Source organism: Panthera leo, chromosome C1 (genome assembly GCF_018350215.1).
Source record: "Panthera leo isolate Ple1 chromosome C1, P.leo_Ple1_pat1.1, whole genome shotgun sequence".
In the NCBI taxonomy this organism is placed as follows: Eukaryota; Metazoa; Chordata; class Mammalia; order Carnivora; family Felidae; genus Panthera; species Panthera leo.
The window spans coordinates 19,346,059-19,365,971 of NC_056686.1; positions in this window are offsets into that span (position 1 = coordinate 19,346,059).

Sequence of the window (19,913 nt, forward strand, 5' to 3'; positions counted from 1 at the left end):
GGCCACCTCACTCCCGAACACCTCACTCCCGACCACCTCACTCCCGGCCTCCTCAGTCCCGGCCACCTCACTCTCGGCCACCTCACTCTCGGCCACCTCACTCCCGGCCACCTCACTCTCGGCCACCTCTATCCCGGGAACCTCACTCACGGCCACCTCACTCTCGGCCACCTCACTCCCGGCCACCTCACTCCCGGCCACCTCACTCTCGGCCACCTCTATCCCGGGAACCTCACTCCCGGCCACCTCACTCTCGGCCACCTCACTCCCGGCCACCTCACTCACAGCCTCCTCACTCCCGGCCACCTCACTCCCGGCCTCCTTCACTCCCGGCCACCTCACTCTCGGCCACCTCTATCCCGGGAACCTCACTCACGGCCACATCACTCTCAGCCACCTCAATCCCCGCCACCTCACTCCCGGTCTCCTCACTCCCGGCCACCTCACTCCCGGCCTCCTTCACTCCCGGCCTCCTCACTCCCGACCACCACACTCCCGGCCTCCTCAGTCCAGGCCACCTCACTCTCAGCCACCTCACTCCCGGCCACCTCACTCCCGGCCACCTCACTCCCGGCCACCTCACTCTAGGCCACCTCACTCTCAGCCACCTCAGTCTCGGCCACCTCACTCCCGGCCTCCTCACTCTCGGCCACCTCACTCCCGGCCTCCTCACTCACGGCCACCTCACTCCCGGCCTCCTCACTCTTGGCCACCTCACTCCCGGCCTCCTCACTCTTGGCCACCTCACTCCCGACCACCTCACTCCCGACCACCTCACTCTCGGCCTCCTCCGTGCCGGCCACCTCACTCTCGGCCACCTCACTCCCGGCCTCCTCACTCTCGGCCACCTCACTCCCGGCCTCCTCACTCACGGCCACCTCACTACCGACCACCTCACTCCCGACCACCTCACTCCCGGCCTCCTCAGTCCCGGCTACCTCACTCTCGGCCACCTCACTCTCGGCCACCTCACTCGCGGCCACCTCACTTTCGGCCACCTCTATCCCGGGAACCTCACTCACGGCCACCTCACTCTCGGCCACCTCACTCCCGGCCACCTCACTCACAGCCTCCTCACTCCCGGCCACCTCACTCCCGGCCTCCTTCACTACCGGCCACCTCACTCTCGGCCACCTCTATCCCGGGAACCTCACTCATGGCCACCTCACTCTCAGCCACCTCAATCCCCGCCACCTCACTCCCGGTCTCCTCACTCCCGGCCACCTCACTCTCGGCCACCTCAATCCCGGCCACCTCACTCCCGACCACCTCACTCCCGGCCACCTCACTCCCGGCCACCTCACTCCCGGCCACCTCACTCTCGACCACCTCACTCCCGGCCACCTCACTCACGGCCTCCTCACTCAGGGCCTCCTCACTCCCGGCCACCTCGCTCCCGGCCACCTCACTCCCGGCCACCTCACTCTCGACCACCTCACTCCCGGCCACCTCACTCACGGCCTCCTCACTCAGGGCCTCCTCACTCTCGGCCACCTCACTCCCGGCCACCTCAGTCCCGGCCACCTCACTCCCGGGACCTCAATCCCGGCCACCTCACTCCCGGCCACCTCACTCTCCACCACCTCACTCCCGGCCACCTCACTCCCGGCCACCTCGCTCTCGACACCTCACTCCCGGGACCTCACTCCCGGCCACCTCGCTCTAAGTCACTTCACTCCCGGCCACCTCACTCCCGGCCTCCTCAGTCCCGGCCACCTCACTCTCGGCCACCTCACTCTCGGCCACCTCACTCCCGGCCACCTCATTCATAGCCACATCACTCTCGGCCACCTCACTGCCGGCCACCTCACTCCCAGCCATGTCAATAACAGCCACCTCACTCTCGGCCTCCTCACTCTCGGCCACCTCAATCCAGGCCACCTCACTGTCGGCCATCTCACTCTCGGCCACCTCACTCCCGGACACCTCACTCACCGCCACCTCACTCCCGGCCACCTCACTCCCGGCCACCTCACTCTTGGCCCCCTCACTCCCGGCCACCTCACTCCCGGCCTCCTCACTCCCGGCCACCTCAATCCCGGCCACCTCACTCCCGGCCTCCTCACTCCCGGCCACCTCACTCTCGGCCACCTCAATCCCGGACACCTCACTCACGGCCACCTCACTCTCGGCCACCTCACTCCCGGCCACCTCACTCCTGGCCTCCTCACTCCCGGCCACCTCACTCCCGGCCACCTCACTCACGGCCACCTCACTCCTGGCCACCTCACTCCCGGTCTCCTCACTCTCGGCCACCTCAATCCCGGCCACCTCACTCCTGGCCACCTCACTCTCGGCCACCTCAATCCCGGCCACCTCATTCACAGCCACCTCACTATCGGTCACCTCACTCCCGGCCACCTCACTCCCGGCCATGTCAATAACGGCCACCTCACTCTCGGCCTCCTCACTCTCGGCCACCTCAATCCAGGCCACCTCACTGTCGGCCATCTCACTCTCGGCCACCTCACTCCCGGACACCTCACTCACGGCCACCTCACTCCCGGCCACCTCACTCCCGGCCACCTCACTCTTGGCCCCCTCACTCCCGGCCACCTCACTCCCGGCCTCCTCACTCCCGGCCATCTCAATCCCGGCCACCTCACTCCCGGCCTCCTCACTCCCGGCCACCTCACTCTCGGCCACCTCACTCTCGGCCTCCTCACTCTCTGCCACCTCACTCCCGGCCACGTCACTCCCGGCCACCTCACTCCCGGCCACCTCACTCTCAGCCACCTCTATCCCGGGAACCTCACTCACGGCCACCTCACTCTCGGCCACCTCACTCCCGGCCACCTCACTCCCGACCACCTCACTCCCGGCCTCCTCAGTCCCGGCCACCTCACTCTCGGCCACCTCACTCTCGGCCACCTCACTCCCGGCCACCTCACTCTCGGCCACCTCTATCCCGGGAACCTCACTCACGGCCACCTCACTCTCGGCCACCTCACTCCCGGCCACCTCACTCCCGGCCACCTCACTCTCGGCCACCTCTATCCCGGGAACCTCACTCACGGCCACCTCACTCTCGGCCACCTCACTCCCGGCCACCTCACTCACAGCCTCCTCACTCCCGGCCACCTCACTCCCGGCCTCCTTCACTCCCGGCCACCTCACTCTCGGCCACCTCTATCCCGGGAACCTCACTCATGGCCACCTCACTCTCAGCCACCTCAATCCCCGCCACCTCACTCCCGGTCTCCTCACTCCCGGCCACCTCACTCCCGGCCTCCTTCACTCCCGGCCTCCTCACTCTCGGCCACCTCACTCCCGGCCTCCTTCACTCCCGGCCACCTCACTCTCGGCCACCTCAATCCCGGCCACCTCACTCACGGCCTCCTCACTCCGGCCACCTCACTCACGGCCACCTCACACCTCACTCCCGGCCACCTCACTCCAGGCCTCCTCACTCTGGGCCACATCACTCCCGGCCACGTCACTCCCGGCCACCTCACTCCTGGCCACCTCACCCTCGGCCCCCTCAATCCCGGCCACCTCACTCTCGGCCACCTCACTCCCGGCCACCTCACTCCCGGCAACCTCACTCTAGGACACCTAACTCTCGGCCACCTCAGTCTCGGCCACCTCACTCCTGGCCTCCTCACTCACGGCCACCTCACTCCCGGCCTCCTCACTCCCGGCCACCTCACTCCCGGCCTCCTCACTCACGGCCACCTCACTCACGGCCACCTCACTCCCGACCACCTCACTCTCGGCCACCTCACTCCCGGCCACCTCTATCCCGGGAACCTCACTCACGGCCACCTCACTCTCGGCCACCTCACTCCCGGCCACCTCACTCTTGGCCCCCTCACTCCCGGCCACCTCACTCCCGGCCACCTCAATCCCGGCCACCTCACTCCAGGGCCACCTCACTCCCGGCCACCTCACTCCCGGCCACCTCACTCCCGGCCTCCTCACTCCCGGCCACCTCACTCACGGCCCCCTCACTCCCGGCCTCCTTCACTCCCGGCCACCTCACTCTCGGCCACCTCACTTCTGGCCACCTCACTCCCGGCCATCTCACCCTCGGCCCCCTCAATCCCGGCCACCTCACTTTCGGCCATCTCACTCCCGGACATCTCACCCTCGGCCCCCTCAATCCCGGCCACCTCACTCCCGGCCTCCTCACTCCCGGCCTCCTCACTCCCGCCCTCCTCACTCCCGGCCACCTCACTCTCGGCCACCGCAATCCCGGACACCTCACTCACGGCCACCTCACTCTCGGCCACCTCACTCCCGGCCACCTCACTCCCGGCCTCCTCACTCCCGGCCACCTCACTCCCGGCCACCTCACTCCCGGGACCTCACTGCCGGCCACCTTACTCTCGACCACCTAACTCCTGGCCACCTCACTCCCGGCCACCTCGCTCTCGACCACCTCACTCCCGGGACCTCACTCCCGGTCACCTCACTCCCGGCCACCTCACTCCTGGCCACCTCACTCCCGGGACCTCACTCCCGGCCACCTCACTCCTGGCCACCTCACTCTCTACCACCTCACTCCTGGCCACCTCACTCCCGACCACCTCAGTCTCGACCACCTCACTCCCGGGACCTCACTCTCGGCCACCTCACTCACGGCCTCCTTCACTCCTGGCCACCTCACTCCCGGCCTCTTTCACTCCCAGCCACCTCACTCCCGGCCACCTCACTCCCGGCCACCTCACTCCCGGCCTCCTTCACTCCCGGCCACCTCACTCCCGGCCTCTTTCACTCCCAGCCACCTCACTCCTGGCCACCTCACTCCCGGCCTCTTTCACTCCCAGCCACCTCACTCCCGGCCACCTCACTCCCGGCCACCTCACTCCCGGCCTCCTTACTCCCAGCCACCTCATTCTTGGCCATCTCCCTCCCGGACACCTCACTCTCGGTCACCTCACTCCTGGCCACCTCACTCCAGGCCACCTCACTCCCGGCCACCTCACTCCTGACCTCCTCACTCTTAGCCACCTCACTCCCGGTCACCTCAATCTCAGCCACCTCACTCCCGGCCACCTCACTCCTTGCCACCTCATTCTTGGCCACTTCACTCCCGACCACCTCACTCCTGGCCACCTCACTCCCGGGACCTCACTCCCGGCCACCTCACTCCTGGCCACCTCACTCTCTATCACCTCACTCCTGGCCACCTCACTCCCGGCCACCTCACTCTCGACCACCTCACTCCCGGGACCTAACTCCCGGCCACCTCACTCTCGACCACCTCACTCCCGGGACCTAACTCCCGGCCACCTCACTCTCGGCCACCTCACTCCCGGCCTCCTTCACTCCCGGCCGCCTCACTCCCGGCCTCCTTCACTCCTGGCCACCTCACTCCCGGCCTCTTTCACTCCCAGCTACCTCACTCCCGGCCACCTCACTCCCGGCCACCTCACTCCCAGCCACCTCACTCTCGGCCACCTCAATCCCGGCCACCTCAATCCCGGCCACCTCACTCTCGACCACCTCACTCCCGGCCACCTCATTCTCGGTCACCTCATTCTCGGTCACGTCACTCCCAGCCTCCTTGCTCCCAGCTACCTCACTCCCGGCCACCTCACTCCTGGCCACCTCACTCTCGACCACCTCACTCTCGACCACCTCACTCCCGGCCACCTCATTCTCGGTCACCTCGCTCCCAGCCTCCTCGCTCCCAGCCTCCTCGCTCCCAGCCTCCTCGCTCCCGGCCACCTCACTCCCGGCCACCTCACTCCCGGCCACCTCACTCCCGGCCTCCTCACTCACGGCCACCTCACCCTCGGCCCCCTCAATCCCGGCCACCTCACTCTCGGCCACCTCACTCCCGGCCACCTCACTCCCGGCAACCTCACTCCCGGCAACCTCACTCTCGGCCACCTCACTCTCGGCCTCCTCACTCCCGGCCACCTCACTCCCGGCCTCCTCACTCACGGCCACCTCACTCCCGGCCACCTCACTCCCGGCCACCTCACTCACGGCCACCTCACTCCCGGCCACCTCACTCCCGGCCACCTCACTCCTGGCCACCTCAATCACGGCCACCTCACTCCCGGCCACCTCACTCCCGGCCACCTCACTCCTGGCCACCTCAATCACGGCCACCTCACTCCCGGCCACCTCACTCCCGGCCACCTCACTCCCGGCCTCCTTACTCCCAGCCACCTCATTCTTGGCCATCTCCCTCCCGGACACCTCACTCTCGGTCACCTCACTCCTGGCCACCTCACTCCAGGCCACCTCACTCCCGGCCACCTCACTCCTGACCTCCTCACTCTTAGCCACCTCACTCCCGGTCACCTCAATCTCAGCCACCTCACTCCCGGCCACCTCACTCCTTGCCACCTCATTCTTGGCCACTTCACTCCCGACCACCTCACTCCTGGCCACCTCACTCCCGGGACCTCACTCCCGGCCACCTCACTCCTGGCCACCTCACTCTCTATCACCTCACTCCTGGCCACCTCACTCCCGGCCACCTCACTCTCGACCACCTCACTCCCGGGACCTAACTCCCGGCCACCTCACTCTCGACCACCTCACTCCCGGGACCTAACTCCCGGCCACCTCACTCTCGGCCACCTCACTCCCGGCCTCCTTCACTCCCGGCCACCTCACTCCCGGCCTCCTTCACTCCTGGCCACCTCACTCCCGGCCTCTTTCACTCCCAGCTACCTCACTCCCGGCCACCTCACTCCCGGCCACCTCACTCCCAGCCACCTCACTCTCGGCCACCTCAATCCCGGCCACCTCAATCCCGGCCACCTCACTCTCGACCACCTCACTCCCGGCCACCTCATTCTCGGTCACCTCATTCTCGGTCACGTCACTCCCAGCCTCCTTGCTCCCAGCTACCTCACTCCCGGCCACCTCACTCCTGGCCACCTCACTCTCGACCACCTCACTCTCGACCACCTCACTCCCGGCCACCTCATTCTCGGTCACCTCGCTCCCAGCCTCCTCGCTCCCAGCCTCCTCGCTCCCAGCCACCTCACTCCCGGCCACCTCACTCCCGGCCACCTCACTCCCGGCCTCCTCACTCACGGCCACCTCACCCTCGGCCCCCTCACTCCCGGCCACCTCACTCTCGGCCACCTCACTCCCGGCCACCTCACTCCCGGCAACCTCACTCCCGGCAACCTCACTCTCGGCCACCTCACTCTCGGCCTCCTCACTCCCGGCCACCTCACTCCCGGCCTCCTCACTCACGGCCACCTCACTCCCGGCCACCTCACTCACGGCCACCTCACTCCCGGCCACCTCACTCCCGGCCACCTCACTCCTGGCCACCTCAATCACGGCCACCTCACTCCCGGCCACCTCACTCCCGGCCATCTCACTCTCGGCCCCCTCAATCCCGGCCACCTCACTCCTGGCCACCTCACTCTGGCCACCTCACTCTCGGCCACCTCACTCTCGGCCACCTCACTCCCGGCCACCTCACTCCCGGCCACCTCAATCCCGGCCACCTCACTCCCGGCCACCTCACTCCCGGCCACCTCACTCCCGGGACCTCACTCCCGGCCACCTCACTCCCGGCCACCTCACTCTCGACCACCTCACTCCCGGCCACCTCACTCCCGTCCACCTCACTCTCGACCACCTCACTCCCGGCCACCTCGCTCCCGGCCACCTCGCTCTCGACACCTCACTCCCGGGACCTCACTCCCGGCCACCTCGCTCTAAGTCACTTCACTCCCGGCCACCTCACTCCCGGCCACCTCACTCCCAGCCACCTCACTCTCGGCCACCTCAATCCCGGCCACCTCAATCCCGGCCACCTCACTCTCGACCACCTCACTCCCGGCCACCTCATTCTCGGTCACCTCTTTCTCGGTCACGTCACTCCCAGCCTCCTTGCTCCCAGCTACCTCACTCCCGGCCACCTCACTCCCGGCCACCTCACTCTCGACCACCTCACTCTCGACCACCTCACTCCCGGCCACCTCATTCTCGGTCACCTCGCTCCCAGCCTCCTCGCTCCCAGCCTCCTCGCTCCCAGCCACCTCACTCCCGGCCACCTCACTCCCGGCTACCTCACTCCCGGCCTCCTCACTCACGGCCACCTCACTCCCGGCCACCTCACTCCCGGCCACCTCACTCCCGGCCACCTCACTCTCGACCACCTCACTCTCGACCACCTCACTCCCGGCCACCTCATTCTCGGTCACCTCGCTCCCAGCCTCCTCGCTCCCAGCCTCCTCGCTCCCAGCCACCTCACTCCAGGTCACCTCACTCCCGGCCACCTCACTCCCGGCCTCCTCACTCACGGCCACCTCACTCCCGGCCACCTCACTCCCGGCCTCCTTACTCCCAGCCACCTCACTCCCGGCCACCTCACTCCCGGCCACCTCACTCCCGGCCTCCTTACTCCCAGCCACCTCACTCCCGACCACCTCACTCCCGGCCTCTTTACTCCTAGCCACCTGATTCTTGGCCATCTCCCTCCCGGACACCTCACTCTCGGTCACCTCACTCCTGGCCACCTCACTCCAGGCCACCTCACTCCCGGCCACCTCACTCCTGACCTCCTCACTCTTAGCCACCTCACTCCCGGTCACCTCAATCTCAGCCACCTCACTCCCGGCCACCTCACTCCTTGCCACCTCATTCTTGGCCACTTCACTCCCGGTCACCTCACTTCCGGCCGCCTCACTCACGGCCACCTCATTCTTTTTTTTTTTTTTTTTTTTAACGTTTATTTATTTTTGAGACAGAGAGAGACAGAGCATGACCGGGGGAGGGTCAGAGAGGGAGACACAGAATCTGAAACAGGCTCCAGGCTCCGAGCTGTCAGCACAGAGCCCGACGCGGGGCTCGAACCGACGGACCGCGAGATCATGACCTGAGCCGAAGTCGGCCACTCAACCGACTGAGCCACCCAGGCATCCCAACGGCCATCTCATTCTCAGCCACCTTATTCCTAGCCACCTGTTGCTCTAGGCACAGCCAACTGCTTGGGGACATAGCATTCTCCAATCCTGCCAAGCCCTGTCACCCTCCAGGCCTTTGCAAGTGCTGTGTCCTCTGCTGAAGCACACGTTGAACCCACTGTGGTCCATCCCTAGGCCCTCCACCTGATGAACTCCAGCAGTGACAGGCCAGCACTGATAAGAATCTCGCTAGTGTTGGGGCCCTGGGTGACTCAGCCGGTGAAGCTTCCAACTTCAGCTCAGGTCGTGATCTTGCGGTCTGTGAGTTCGAGCCCTGCATCGGGCTCTGTGCTGGCAGCTCAGAGCCTGGAGCCCGCTTGGAATTCTGTGCCTCCCTCTCTCTGCCCCTCCCCTGCTTGTGCACTGTCTCTCTCTCTCTCTCTCTCTCTCTCTCAAAAGTAAATAAACATTTTTAAAAAATTTTTAAAAATCACGTTTGTGTCAAGGGCTCGGCATACAGTCTCTCATTCCATTGATACCAAAATTCTGTCAGACCTAACTCTACAGCTAAGGAGACGTCCCCCAAGGCGGTCACCAGAATACTGGGCTGAGAGGCACAGGGACAATAGAGCCCAGAGGAAGGAGGCCAGGCTGAGGGCGCTTCCTGCAAAGGAAGGGGCGGGGCCTCCGGCCCACCTCACCTGGGAGGGGAAAACTGGTGAAGGCATTACCCTTTCTACTTCCTGGCTCCTTCTCTGCCTTCAGGAGTGTACTTGGCCTTGGCAATGGCCTACTTCCCAGAATTTCTCATCAAAAATGGTTCTCGGAGGCTAAGCCAGCTCAGGGATGCCCAGAGGCCAAGAAGGTCCTGAATTCCCACTTTCAATCTTTTCCTCCTGGCCCCCAGCCTTGTTATCATCAAGCCCATCAAATGTCTGGTAAAGGCTCGCCAGCCTGCAGAACGTGAGCCGGCCTGGTGGGTACCAAGTTCTCGGCAGGTTTGGGGAAATGGGGTTGGGGAGGGGTGGAACCCTTACCAGCAATGCCTTGTCAGTCCTTACTTAAAATCCTTTTAGGATGGCTTTTGGCCTCCTCAACTGAGCTCACGGTCCTCACCAGAAGCCTTTCATGATCTGAGTCAACGTCCTTCAGCCAGTCAGATTCACTCTTCCTTCTGCAAAGTGACGGCCTGGTCCCCAGACGTGCGTGTGCTCAGCCACCTGCGTGTATTTCCGCTGTTGCCATTTGTGTCCGCCGCACCATTCCTCGCTGCTTCCCGTCCCGTCTTTCAAACCCGGCAGAGATGTCACTTCCTCTGGGGAATCCTGGCTGAGTCCCCCTGTGCTCTGGGGTGCTCCCCTAACACACGCCGACATCCGTGTGACAGGTCTGCCTCCCCACACGGCCAGGGGCTCCTCGAGGACAAGGATGTGTCACATTCACCTCCGCGGGCCTAGCACAGTGCCTGGCACAGTGGGTGTTGGTTAAGGGAATGAGCGAATGCGTAAGGGACACCCAGAGCAGGGGTTGGAAACATGAGTGCCTTTGGGGGTCCAAGCAACTCAAGCGAATTGGTGTCAGATGCTAGGGAGCGGGAAGGATGGTGGCAAAGGAATTTGAATTTGATGAGAGAAAACAGGTGAGTGAAATTCAGCCTCTGTTCACAACAACCACCACCACAACAACAGCAATAGCTAATTACGAACTTAATCTGCACCAGGAAAGAGGGTGCAGTGGTTCAGAGTGTGGACTCTAGAAATGGGCTGCCAGGTTTGGGGCCCAGCCCTCCTGTTAGCTGTGAGACTTGGGTCATGCCACTTGACCTCTCTCTGAGCCTCGCTCACCTCGTTCGCAAAACGGAAACAATAATGACACCTACCTTACGGGGTTATTGTGAGGATCCAAAGAGCGAAGACGTGGAAAGTACATGGGGTGGTGCCTGGAACACAGAAAACACCCAGGAAGTGCTACTATTACTATTCTGTGATGGCCAGTGTTCAGAAGAAGGCCTCTCCACGAAGGTGACATGTACACAGAGCCCTGGATGCTGGAACCCTTGCTGAGCTCTGGGAGAAGAATGTTCTAGGCAGAGGGAAGAGCCAGGGGAAAGATCCTAAGGTAGAAGTGGCTTTGCTGGGTCTGAGGAGTCGAGAGAAGGCAGTGAGCTGGAGTGCAGTGAGTCAGAGAGGGGGGCCGGAGACCGGGTCCTGCACGGGAGGCAGGGATTAGGTCACGTAGGGCCTTCGAGGCCATGGAAGGAAGCCTGGATTTTATTCTGTGTCACGCGAGCCACTGGGGGAGTTTGTTTTGAAACAGAGGCTTTAGGGGTGCCTGGGTGGCTCAATTGGTTAAGCGTCTGACTTCAGCTCAGGTCATGGTCTCATGGGTTCGTGAGTTCAAGCCCCTCGTCCGGCTCTGTGCTGGCAGCTCAGAGCCTGGAGCCTGTTTCAGATTCTGTGTCTCCCTCTCTCTCTGCCCTTCCCCTTGCTCGTGCTCTGTCTCTCTCTGTCTCTCTGTCTCAAAAATAAATAAACATTAAAAAAAATTTTTTTTAATAAAAAAGAGGTTTTATTATTTAGGTATGGCAAGGCCAACAGATCAGGAGACACCTAGGACTGAAGACACGGTTTGTTTTACTCACAGGTCCTAAGAGGAGGGGGACCACGTTGCTATAAGGGGTCAGGAAGCAGAGGGAGCAAGGGAAGAAAACTGGGCAGGAGCCTTTACTGTGGTTTCTGTGGGAGGAATGGATAAGGGAGGGAAAGGTGGTTTAGGATTGGCTAGTATGAATAATGCCCGCAGGCTCTGAGACATAGGGGCCATCACCCGGTTGTGGTTGTCAAGTACCTGGCCCTGGGTGAATAGGGCAGGGGGATAGTGGCCCTGAGTGTGAGAGCCCTTGAGGAGGTGTCTGGGAGTATGGGCTCTGGATCTGTTGGCTTGCATTTGAAAGACAAGCTTGAGGGGCACCTAGGTGGCTCAGCTGGTTGAGTGTCAGACTTTGGCTCAGGTCATGATCTCTCGCTTGGAGAGTTAATCCCTGCATCAGGCTCTGTGCTGATAGCTCAGAGCTTGGAGCCTGCTTTGGATTCTGTGTCTCCCTCGTCCTCTGCCCCTCCCCAACTCATGTTCTTTCTCTCTCTCTCTCTCAAAAATAAAAATAAACATTAGAAAAATTTTTTGAAAGGTAAGCTTGAGAGTGAGTTGTTTTTATCTCCAGGAATGGGCTAACCTTGGGAGGGGCAGCAAGGCCCCAATGTCAAAGCATCAAAATACAGAAAATAAGAAGACATGGTTAATATAGCCAAGGAGGGATGGGGTTTACACTTTAACAAGGTTCTCTGGCTGATGTGAGGAAATAGTATTTTATTTATTTTTTTTTAATTTTTTTTTTAACGTTTATTTATTTTTTGAGACAGGGAGAGACAGCATGAACGGGGGAGGGGCAGAGAGAGAGGGAGACACAGAATCGGAAGCAGGCTCCAGGCTCTGAGCCATCAGCCCAGAGCCCGACGCGGGGCTCGAACTCACGGACCGTGAGATTGTGACCTGAGCTGAAGTCGGACGCTTAACCGACTGAGCCACCCAGGCGCCCCGAGGAAATAGTATTTTAGTGAGACAAGAGGAAAGAGAGGCCAGAGCCCAATGCAATGATACACACACACACACACACACACACACACACACGAAATTATGGTGGGCCTGGACTAGGTAGGAGCAGGAGGTGGGAGCCAGGCTACTGTCAGGGTTTGTCAGGGACCTGATGGACATCTGATGAGGATGCTGTTTGGATTACAAGAGGCAACCTTCAAGGGGCCCATCCTGTCCTTCTTTCCAGGATTCACGCCTGCGTTTCCTCCCCCAGTTATGGTCTGTACTATCTCACTCTTCTGATGTTAATGAAGAGACTCTAGGAAATGGTACTTCCAGATTAGAGATTGAAATGTCCAACACAGTGCCTGCCACATAGTTGGTACTCAACAAATAGACAGTTTTTTCTTCCATCAGGGAGAGTATAAAGCCCAGCAGTCGGACAGATCATGGTTTGGTCCTGTCTCTACAATCTACTAGCTGGGTGACCCTAGACAAGTGATTTCATCTCTCTGCATCTCCTTTCCCTATTCTGGAAGCAGAGGTTCGAGCACCTAACTCTTCTGGGGGTTGCAGGGACTCAATGAGGCGATATAAGGGGCCCAGCCCTTGCATGCGCTCCCATCAATTACAGCAATAATCATCATGTCATAAGGAATGTCAGTGCGGGCCAGGCTTCGGAGGTGGGGCCAAGACTCCCAGAGAAATGGGACTGAGCCCCCTTCATTTCCTTCTTGAAGCCTACCTCCGGGCCTAATTCCTGCCCCTAGCTCCTAGTCCTCTGCTGGGCACCTCCTCAAAGAGCCAATAGAAAGCTGTGTTTACTCTGCCAAGCTGAATCCCTGGGGAGCGAGGAGAGGAGAAATAAATCTTCCTGCCTTGGCTTTGAAAAGCAGCCTGTTAATTACCTAGGGTTCCAAGCAGCCTGACTGCTTTGTAAACACTTGCCAAGCTGGCCTGTCGATTAACCCCTTGGCACCCAGGACTGAGGTGGAGGAGTCTGGGTGTGGGTAGCTCTGGGTGTGGGTTGAGGGAATGAGGCAGCTGGGCATGGCTTTGGAGCCTTCAGAGAGGGAATAATTCAAGTGAACCACTCAGGACAGTGGAGGGGCGCCTGGGTGGCTCAGTCCGTTAAGCCTCCAACTTTGGCTTAGGTCACGATCTTGCAATCTTGCAGTTCGTGAGTTCGAGCCCCGTGTTGGGCTCTGTGTTGACAGCTCAGAGCCTGGAGCCTGCTTTGGATTCTGTGTCTCCCTCTCTCTTTCTCAGCCCCTCCCCTGCTCACACTCTGTCTTCTCTCAAAAATAAACATCAAAAAAAATTTTTTTTAATAAATAAATAAATAAAAACACTCAGGAGGATGCAGTGGAATGACTATGACCAGGGTTTGATATTTCCTTCTCTAGGCCTGTCCAGTCCTGGCCTGCCATCCCCCAGCTCCTACCCCAAGACCCCTGTCTCAGGAATACAAGCCCCAAAGGAGTGGCCAGGGCTGAAAACTCGGCCTGAAGTTTCAGGCAGGGACAGTGTCCTGTTTGTGAGAGGCTGGCCCAGAATGCCTGCTCACCTCAATCCCCTGTGGCTTTCTCCAGCTAACAGACACCCACCCGAGGGAAGCAGAGACCCACCTCCCAGGAGGCAGAGGACCCAGACCCTGGGCTGTGTCCACGTGTGGCTGGTTAGAAGGTAGCCTTGGCTGATGAATCATTCTGTGAAGCAGGGGTTCAAATCTAGGCTGTTACTCACCAGTTGTGCAGCCTTGGGGCCATCACTTCACCTCTCTGACCTTCACTAACCTCACCTGTTCAATGGGGAGAACAGACGCCCATCCTGGCAGTTTCACTATGAGGCTCAAATGAATTCATGGATCCAAAGAGCTCGGGTAGGGTCATGGCAAGCAAATGTACCAGCCCCTCCCTTGAAGTTCCTTGAATTCCTCCCTTGAATTTTACAGAAGAGTAAAATGAAGTTCACTGAGCTACCAAATTAAAGTCTTCCAAGTGCTAAAAAACAAAACGATCATACCAATGCATAGCGAGTGTGTGTCAAAGTTGTATTTCACTTATTCGTAAGGAAACTATAGGATGAGAGAGCTGGTTCCAGCGACTTACTGAGGATCGGAGATGAAGCACAGAGAATGCTGGAAAAAGATTGCTAGTCAGATTCTAAACTGGCAAATACCCTGCAGGGCATGACTTATAACCTTTGGAATGATCTCTATTGGTCAGAAATCATTTGTTTCGCTATTTGTATTGTATTCGTATCTTACCTGTTTTCTACAACTTAGTGTCTTTGCTATCATGCTTATAAAATGTCTGGGTCCAGGGGCACCTGGGTGGCTCAGTCGGTTAAGCGGCCGACTTCGGCTCAGGTCATGATCTCGTGGTCCGTGAGTTCAAGCCCCGCGTCGGGCTCTGTGCTGACAGCTCAGAGCCTGGAGCCTGTTTCAGATTCTGTGTCTCCCTCTCTCTGACCCTCCCCTGTTCATGCTCTGTCTCTCCCTGTCTCAAAAATAAATAAAACGTTAAAAAAATTAAAAAAAATAAAATAAAATGTCTGGGTCCAGAGACATGACCTTTGGGGGCTTCTAAGATGATGTCCCAGGGGAACGATGATGGTTCATGCAGTCTCCTCATTGCCTCAGCTCCAGGTTTTGTATATGTTTCCTTACAAAGTCAAGTGTTCACCGGATGGGAATTCCAAACTGCCAGAATTACTTCTGAATAAGAATTCCAGATCTTTTTGCTCTAAACAGCTAGTCCTATTCCTATGTTAGGCTGTTAGGTAAGAAACTGAGGTCCGGGGGCGCCTGGGTGGCTCAGTCATTTAAGCATCCGACTTTAGCTCAGGTCATGGTCTTGCAGTTTGTGAGTTCAAGCCCCACGACGGGCTCTGTGCTGACAGCTTGGAACCTGGAGCCTGCTTCAGATTCTGTGTCTCCCTCTCTCTCTCTGCCCCTCCCCCACACGCACTCTCTCTCTGTCTGAAAGATAAACAAACACTAAAAAAGATTATACAAAAAATAAATAAAAAAGAAAAAAGAACAAGAAGAAATTGAGGTCCAGCATGTGGACTTGTCCAAGGTCACACAGCTATACCTGGGGGAGTGGCAGAGGCCAGCTCTCACTGACTCCCATCCCCAGGTCCCCTGGGCAGCTTCCCTGGCCCTGCCCCAGGTCTGGGTTCCAGGTCTGAGTTCTCCACGATAGGCAGGAATTGACTGTATGCTGGTGGGGCCTGAGGGGGAAACCCACTTTAGCTGGAGCTGGATGGGTATCATAGAGTCCTGAGGGGATTCACCATGGTTTGGGGGTTATCTGTGCTCAAGCAAGTGAGAGCTGGGACCCTAGAGCCTCTCGTGGCATCCATCCCCCAACACTTGTGAATTTTGCAGTGAGACACCCAGAAAGCTCAAGGCTGGAGGAAAAAACAGCAACAGACAAGAAGCAGCAGATGGGTTGCCATGGTGATCACCTCCTGGAGCTCCAAGACTCTTTCTTTCTGAACAGAGATGGGGGCGCAGGGGAAGAACATGGGCACAGGAGAGAAAGCCCAAGTCCTGGCCCTGATCCACCCCGGAGGGACAGCTTGGTGTGTGCCCACTCACCTCCCCCTGGGTTGGAGGAGGACGGAGGAGACCATTTGTCAGCTGCCTGCTTTGTGCCAGGCATGGTGTGTGGAAGGTTGTCCATTCATGATCTCATTTAATCCCCTTCCCAGGAAGCCTTTGAGGAGTGTGCTATTATCAGCATTTTATAGAGAGGGAAACAGCAGCACAGGGAGGTGAAGCAACTTACACAGGAGCGCACAGCTTGTTAAGAGCACCTGAGCCAATGCTCCAGACCCCTTCCTCTTGGAAGACTAGATACATCCCATCTAGAAATTTCAGATCCGTTCCAGAGAAGGAAAGACGGGAGGGAGGCAGAAGCGGGGGGCAAAGAGGGAATGCTCCAGATCGAACAAGGTGGTGCTAGTCCCCCCTTTCTGCCTGGGCACTTGGCCAGTATGTTACCTGGCACCTCGGGCAGGAAGCAAGCCCACGCTCAGGCAGCCCCCAGGCAGCGTGACACCACCATATAGCTACAAAGCAAACACAGCAGTGCTCCAGCTCCGGGATGCCATCCAGAGCTCGCTTCGACTCCAATCCACATCAAGGTCTGCTTCAACCCTGCAGAAAACAAGACTTCTGCCTTCTCCCAGAAGCCTCCCCACGCTGAACCAGAGCGCAGGCCTTCTCCCTCTCCTCCTCCTCACTGCTGTCCCTTCCCTCCTGCCCTGTCTCACCCCCCATCTCCCCAAAGTGTCGGCCACTGTGCCATTGACCAGAGCCCAGCTATGGGACAGGAACCCCTGGTGGCTTCGATGAGCTCTGAAGAGCTTGGTGGAGGCCCCAGAGCTTTTGGAAGAGCCCAGCAGTATATTTTTAGCATGAGCCCAGCTCAGTCCTGCCTGCCAGGATGCCCTGCCTTCTCTTCCTCCATCCAAGCTGCAGGGCGACCATGTGAATCGCAGGCCAGACGAGCCCAGGGCCCAGCCAGCCTGCGAGCCTCCCTCGTAGGGCCGAAGGTAGGGGTCAGCTTGCGTGTGTTTGCAAGTGTGGACACAGGCAGAAGCCAGCCAGGGTGCCCGGGCGGGGGGAGCAGGAGCAGTCATCCCCTACCGAGCCCTGCACCAGCCGGCCCTGACCTCCTAGCCCTGCCAGCTTTGTCTGCCCATCCATTCATTCACTCATTCAACAAGTATTTGTTGGACATTTATTACCTTAGTGCTGGGATGAGAAGCATGAGTGAGGCTAAAGCCTCAGAACTGAACTCCTGACCTTTTCCCCCAGATTGGCTCCCCACTCAGTCTTCCCCATCCCCGTTGAGGGCAGCTCCATCCTGCTCATGGCTCAGGCCAAATCTCATGTCCAGTCCATCACCAAATCTGTCATTTTGCCCTAGCTCGAAATATGCCCAGAATCCAACTACTTCTCACCCCTGCCACCCTGGTTCCTAGCCACCATCAGGGCTCCCCTGCGTGGCTCACCTGGGCCACCGGGGCTCCCCGCTCCCGTCTCTGTCCCGACGCCAGCTTCTTCCCTGAAGTCTGAGAGGTGTCACAGAGACAAGTCAGACCATGCCTCTCACGTCGCATGTACGCACCCCGCCCCCACCCCAGAACCCGAGCCCTGGCTTCTCCCCTGCTGCTGGAGTGACCTGACCTCGCACACGCTCTCCACTCACTCCCTCGCAGATGCCAGCTTTTCAGCCAGCCTTCCCTGTTGGTCCCATGTAACTCTGCAGCCCCTCCCTTTCTCCATATTTGTTGCCAAATAACAGGAGATATTTCTTTTCGTTCATTGCCAATCTCGCCACCCTGGAATGTGAACTCCATGAGGGCAAGATTCCGTCTGCTTTGTTCCCTGCTTCTAGATCCTGCCTGGCCCGCAGCGAGGGCTCCTTAAGTAGTTGTGGAATGAGTGAATGAATGAACCATAAAAAAACCAAAAGTGGTCCCTGCCTCCACTCTTGCCATTTCCTGTCTGCTCCCATAGGGGTAGCCACAGTGGTTTTTCTAAAAAAACATATTTCGTCTGTCAAGTCTTAGGGTAGGAGTCACTGCCTGAGATGACTTCTCTGGCCCCGGCATTTGGCAGCTCCTCTGTGCACTCCCTCAGTCCCCCCTCCCCTTGTTCTGTAATTGCCTGCATCCTGGTATTTCTCAGGGAAGGTGCAGTTCTGCAAGAATGGGGGTGTACCTGTCTCACTCAGGAGACAGGTACAATGGCTAAAGGAATGGACTGACTGGATCCAAAGCCTGGCTAAGATGTGGGAATTTAGGCACGTTACCTAACTGCCCGGGCCTCTGCATTCCCATCTGTAAAATGGGGACAATAGCAGTACCTTCCTCAGAGTCCCCCTAGGAGAGGAGTAAATGAGCTAACACACTTGCACTGAGTTGTGCGAGGCACAAAGTAAGCATAATATGAATGTTAGCCGTTATTGTTCTTTGCCTGGCACAAAACCTGGCCCATGTTTAGTACTCATTAAGTATTTGTTCGATGAATGAATGAATGAATGAATGAATGAGTACGGGGATAGAAGGATGAAAAGCGGCATGAGAACCTAGAGTAATCAGACCAAGCCCCAGGAAAGTCAGGAGGCTTCCTGCAGGAGGGGAGCCTTTGGCTGATTCCTGTAGGATGAGATGGAGTTAGCTGAGTAAGGTGAATGGCAGGGGCAGCAGACAGCAAGAGCAAAGGCCTCTCTCCTGTGGCAAAGCCTGATGCGTGCAGGGAAAGTCAGTCCATCCCTAGGGACAGACACTGTGGGCAAAGAGGCCAGGTTTCCCCTGTGCTGGCCATTTTGGGGAGATTCTTGGGTGAATGAACCGTGTTCTTCCCTCAGACCGGCTGCGCATGGTGGCTCTCTGGTCAGATCGGTGGCCCTCTCAGATCAAAGGAAGGCCAGCAAGGAAAGGAGGCTGCCACTTGCGGAAGGACCCCATGGGATAGGCCTGGATTTAACCTGCCAACCATCTCATGGTGAAGATCCTTACTTTCATCTAGAGATAAGGGGACAGAGGCCCCGCCTCATCCAGCTGTTAAGAGGTAGAGGCAGAGTTCACTCCAAGTTGGTCAGTTCCCTGTGGCCTCCCTCCCAGAGGGTCAGCCCGGGGTTCCTGGCAGCCAGGGGTTCCTGGCAGCCAGGGTCTGTGTCTCCCTCTTCGCCTCGGTGATTCTTCAGTGGGTGACATCACCCATTCCTGATTCCCCTTTCAGAGCACAGACGAAGAAACTGAGCAAGGGAACCCCTCAATGGCTGTGGACTAACAGACAGTCAAGTTCAACCACAGGTAAAACTTACCATATGGACTGGAAGATGAGCACCAAGACCTCTCCTACAGAGCTCTAGACAAAGGCAGACCTGGGCACCTGTGAGAGGTGCCAGGAGTGGGCCCCAAAAGGCTGCAGCTAGATGAGATTGAGAGGTGGTGCTGAAGGAGGAGGGACCGATCCTGGGAATCCTTGAGAGCATCTTACCCAACAACACCCACCCCTCCCATCCTCCCCCTGCCTCCCCCCACCCCTTCCTGCTTCACTTTTCTCATCTGTTGACTTTCTCATCAGCTGATTTATAGACTCCCTGCAAACATACCCCCAGCTGGGGTGGCCAGGGGGAAGCTCTAAGGAGTAGGGTCAGGAGTTCAGGGTTCAAATCCCTGCTCTGCCACCTCTTAGTTTAGGAAGATACCACTCTCCTCTCTGAGCTTCACTTTTCTTCACCTGTAAAGAATGACAACCTCTTCGACCTCTTCCTTGGAGGGCGGATGTGTGAATTCAGAGACTCAGGCTGTGACAGCCTGAGGCAAACTGTGAGGTGTGGGTCCTGCTGCTGAGGATTATTGGCCATTGAGGAAACCGGTTTGGAAGGGGTTAAAGCGAGACCCTGCCTCCCAGGCAGGAGCGAATCCAGGCTGGCAGGGGAGGAGCCAGGCTGGGAAAGAGAT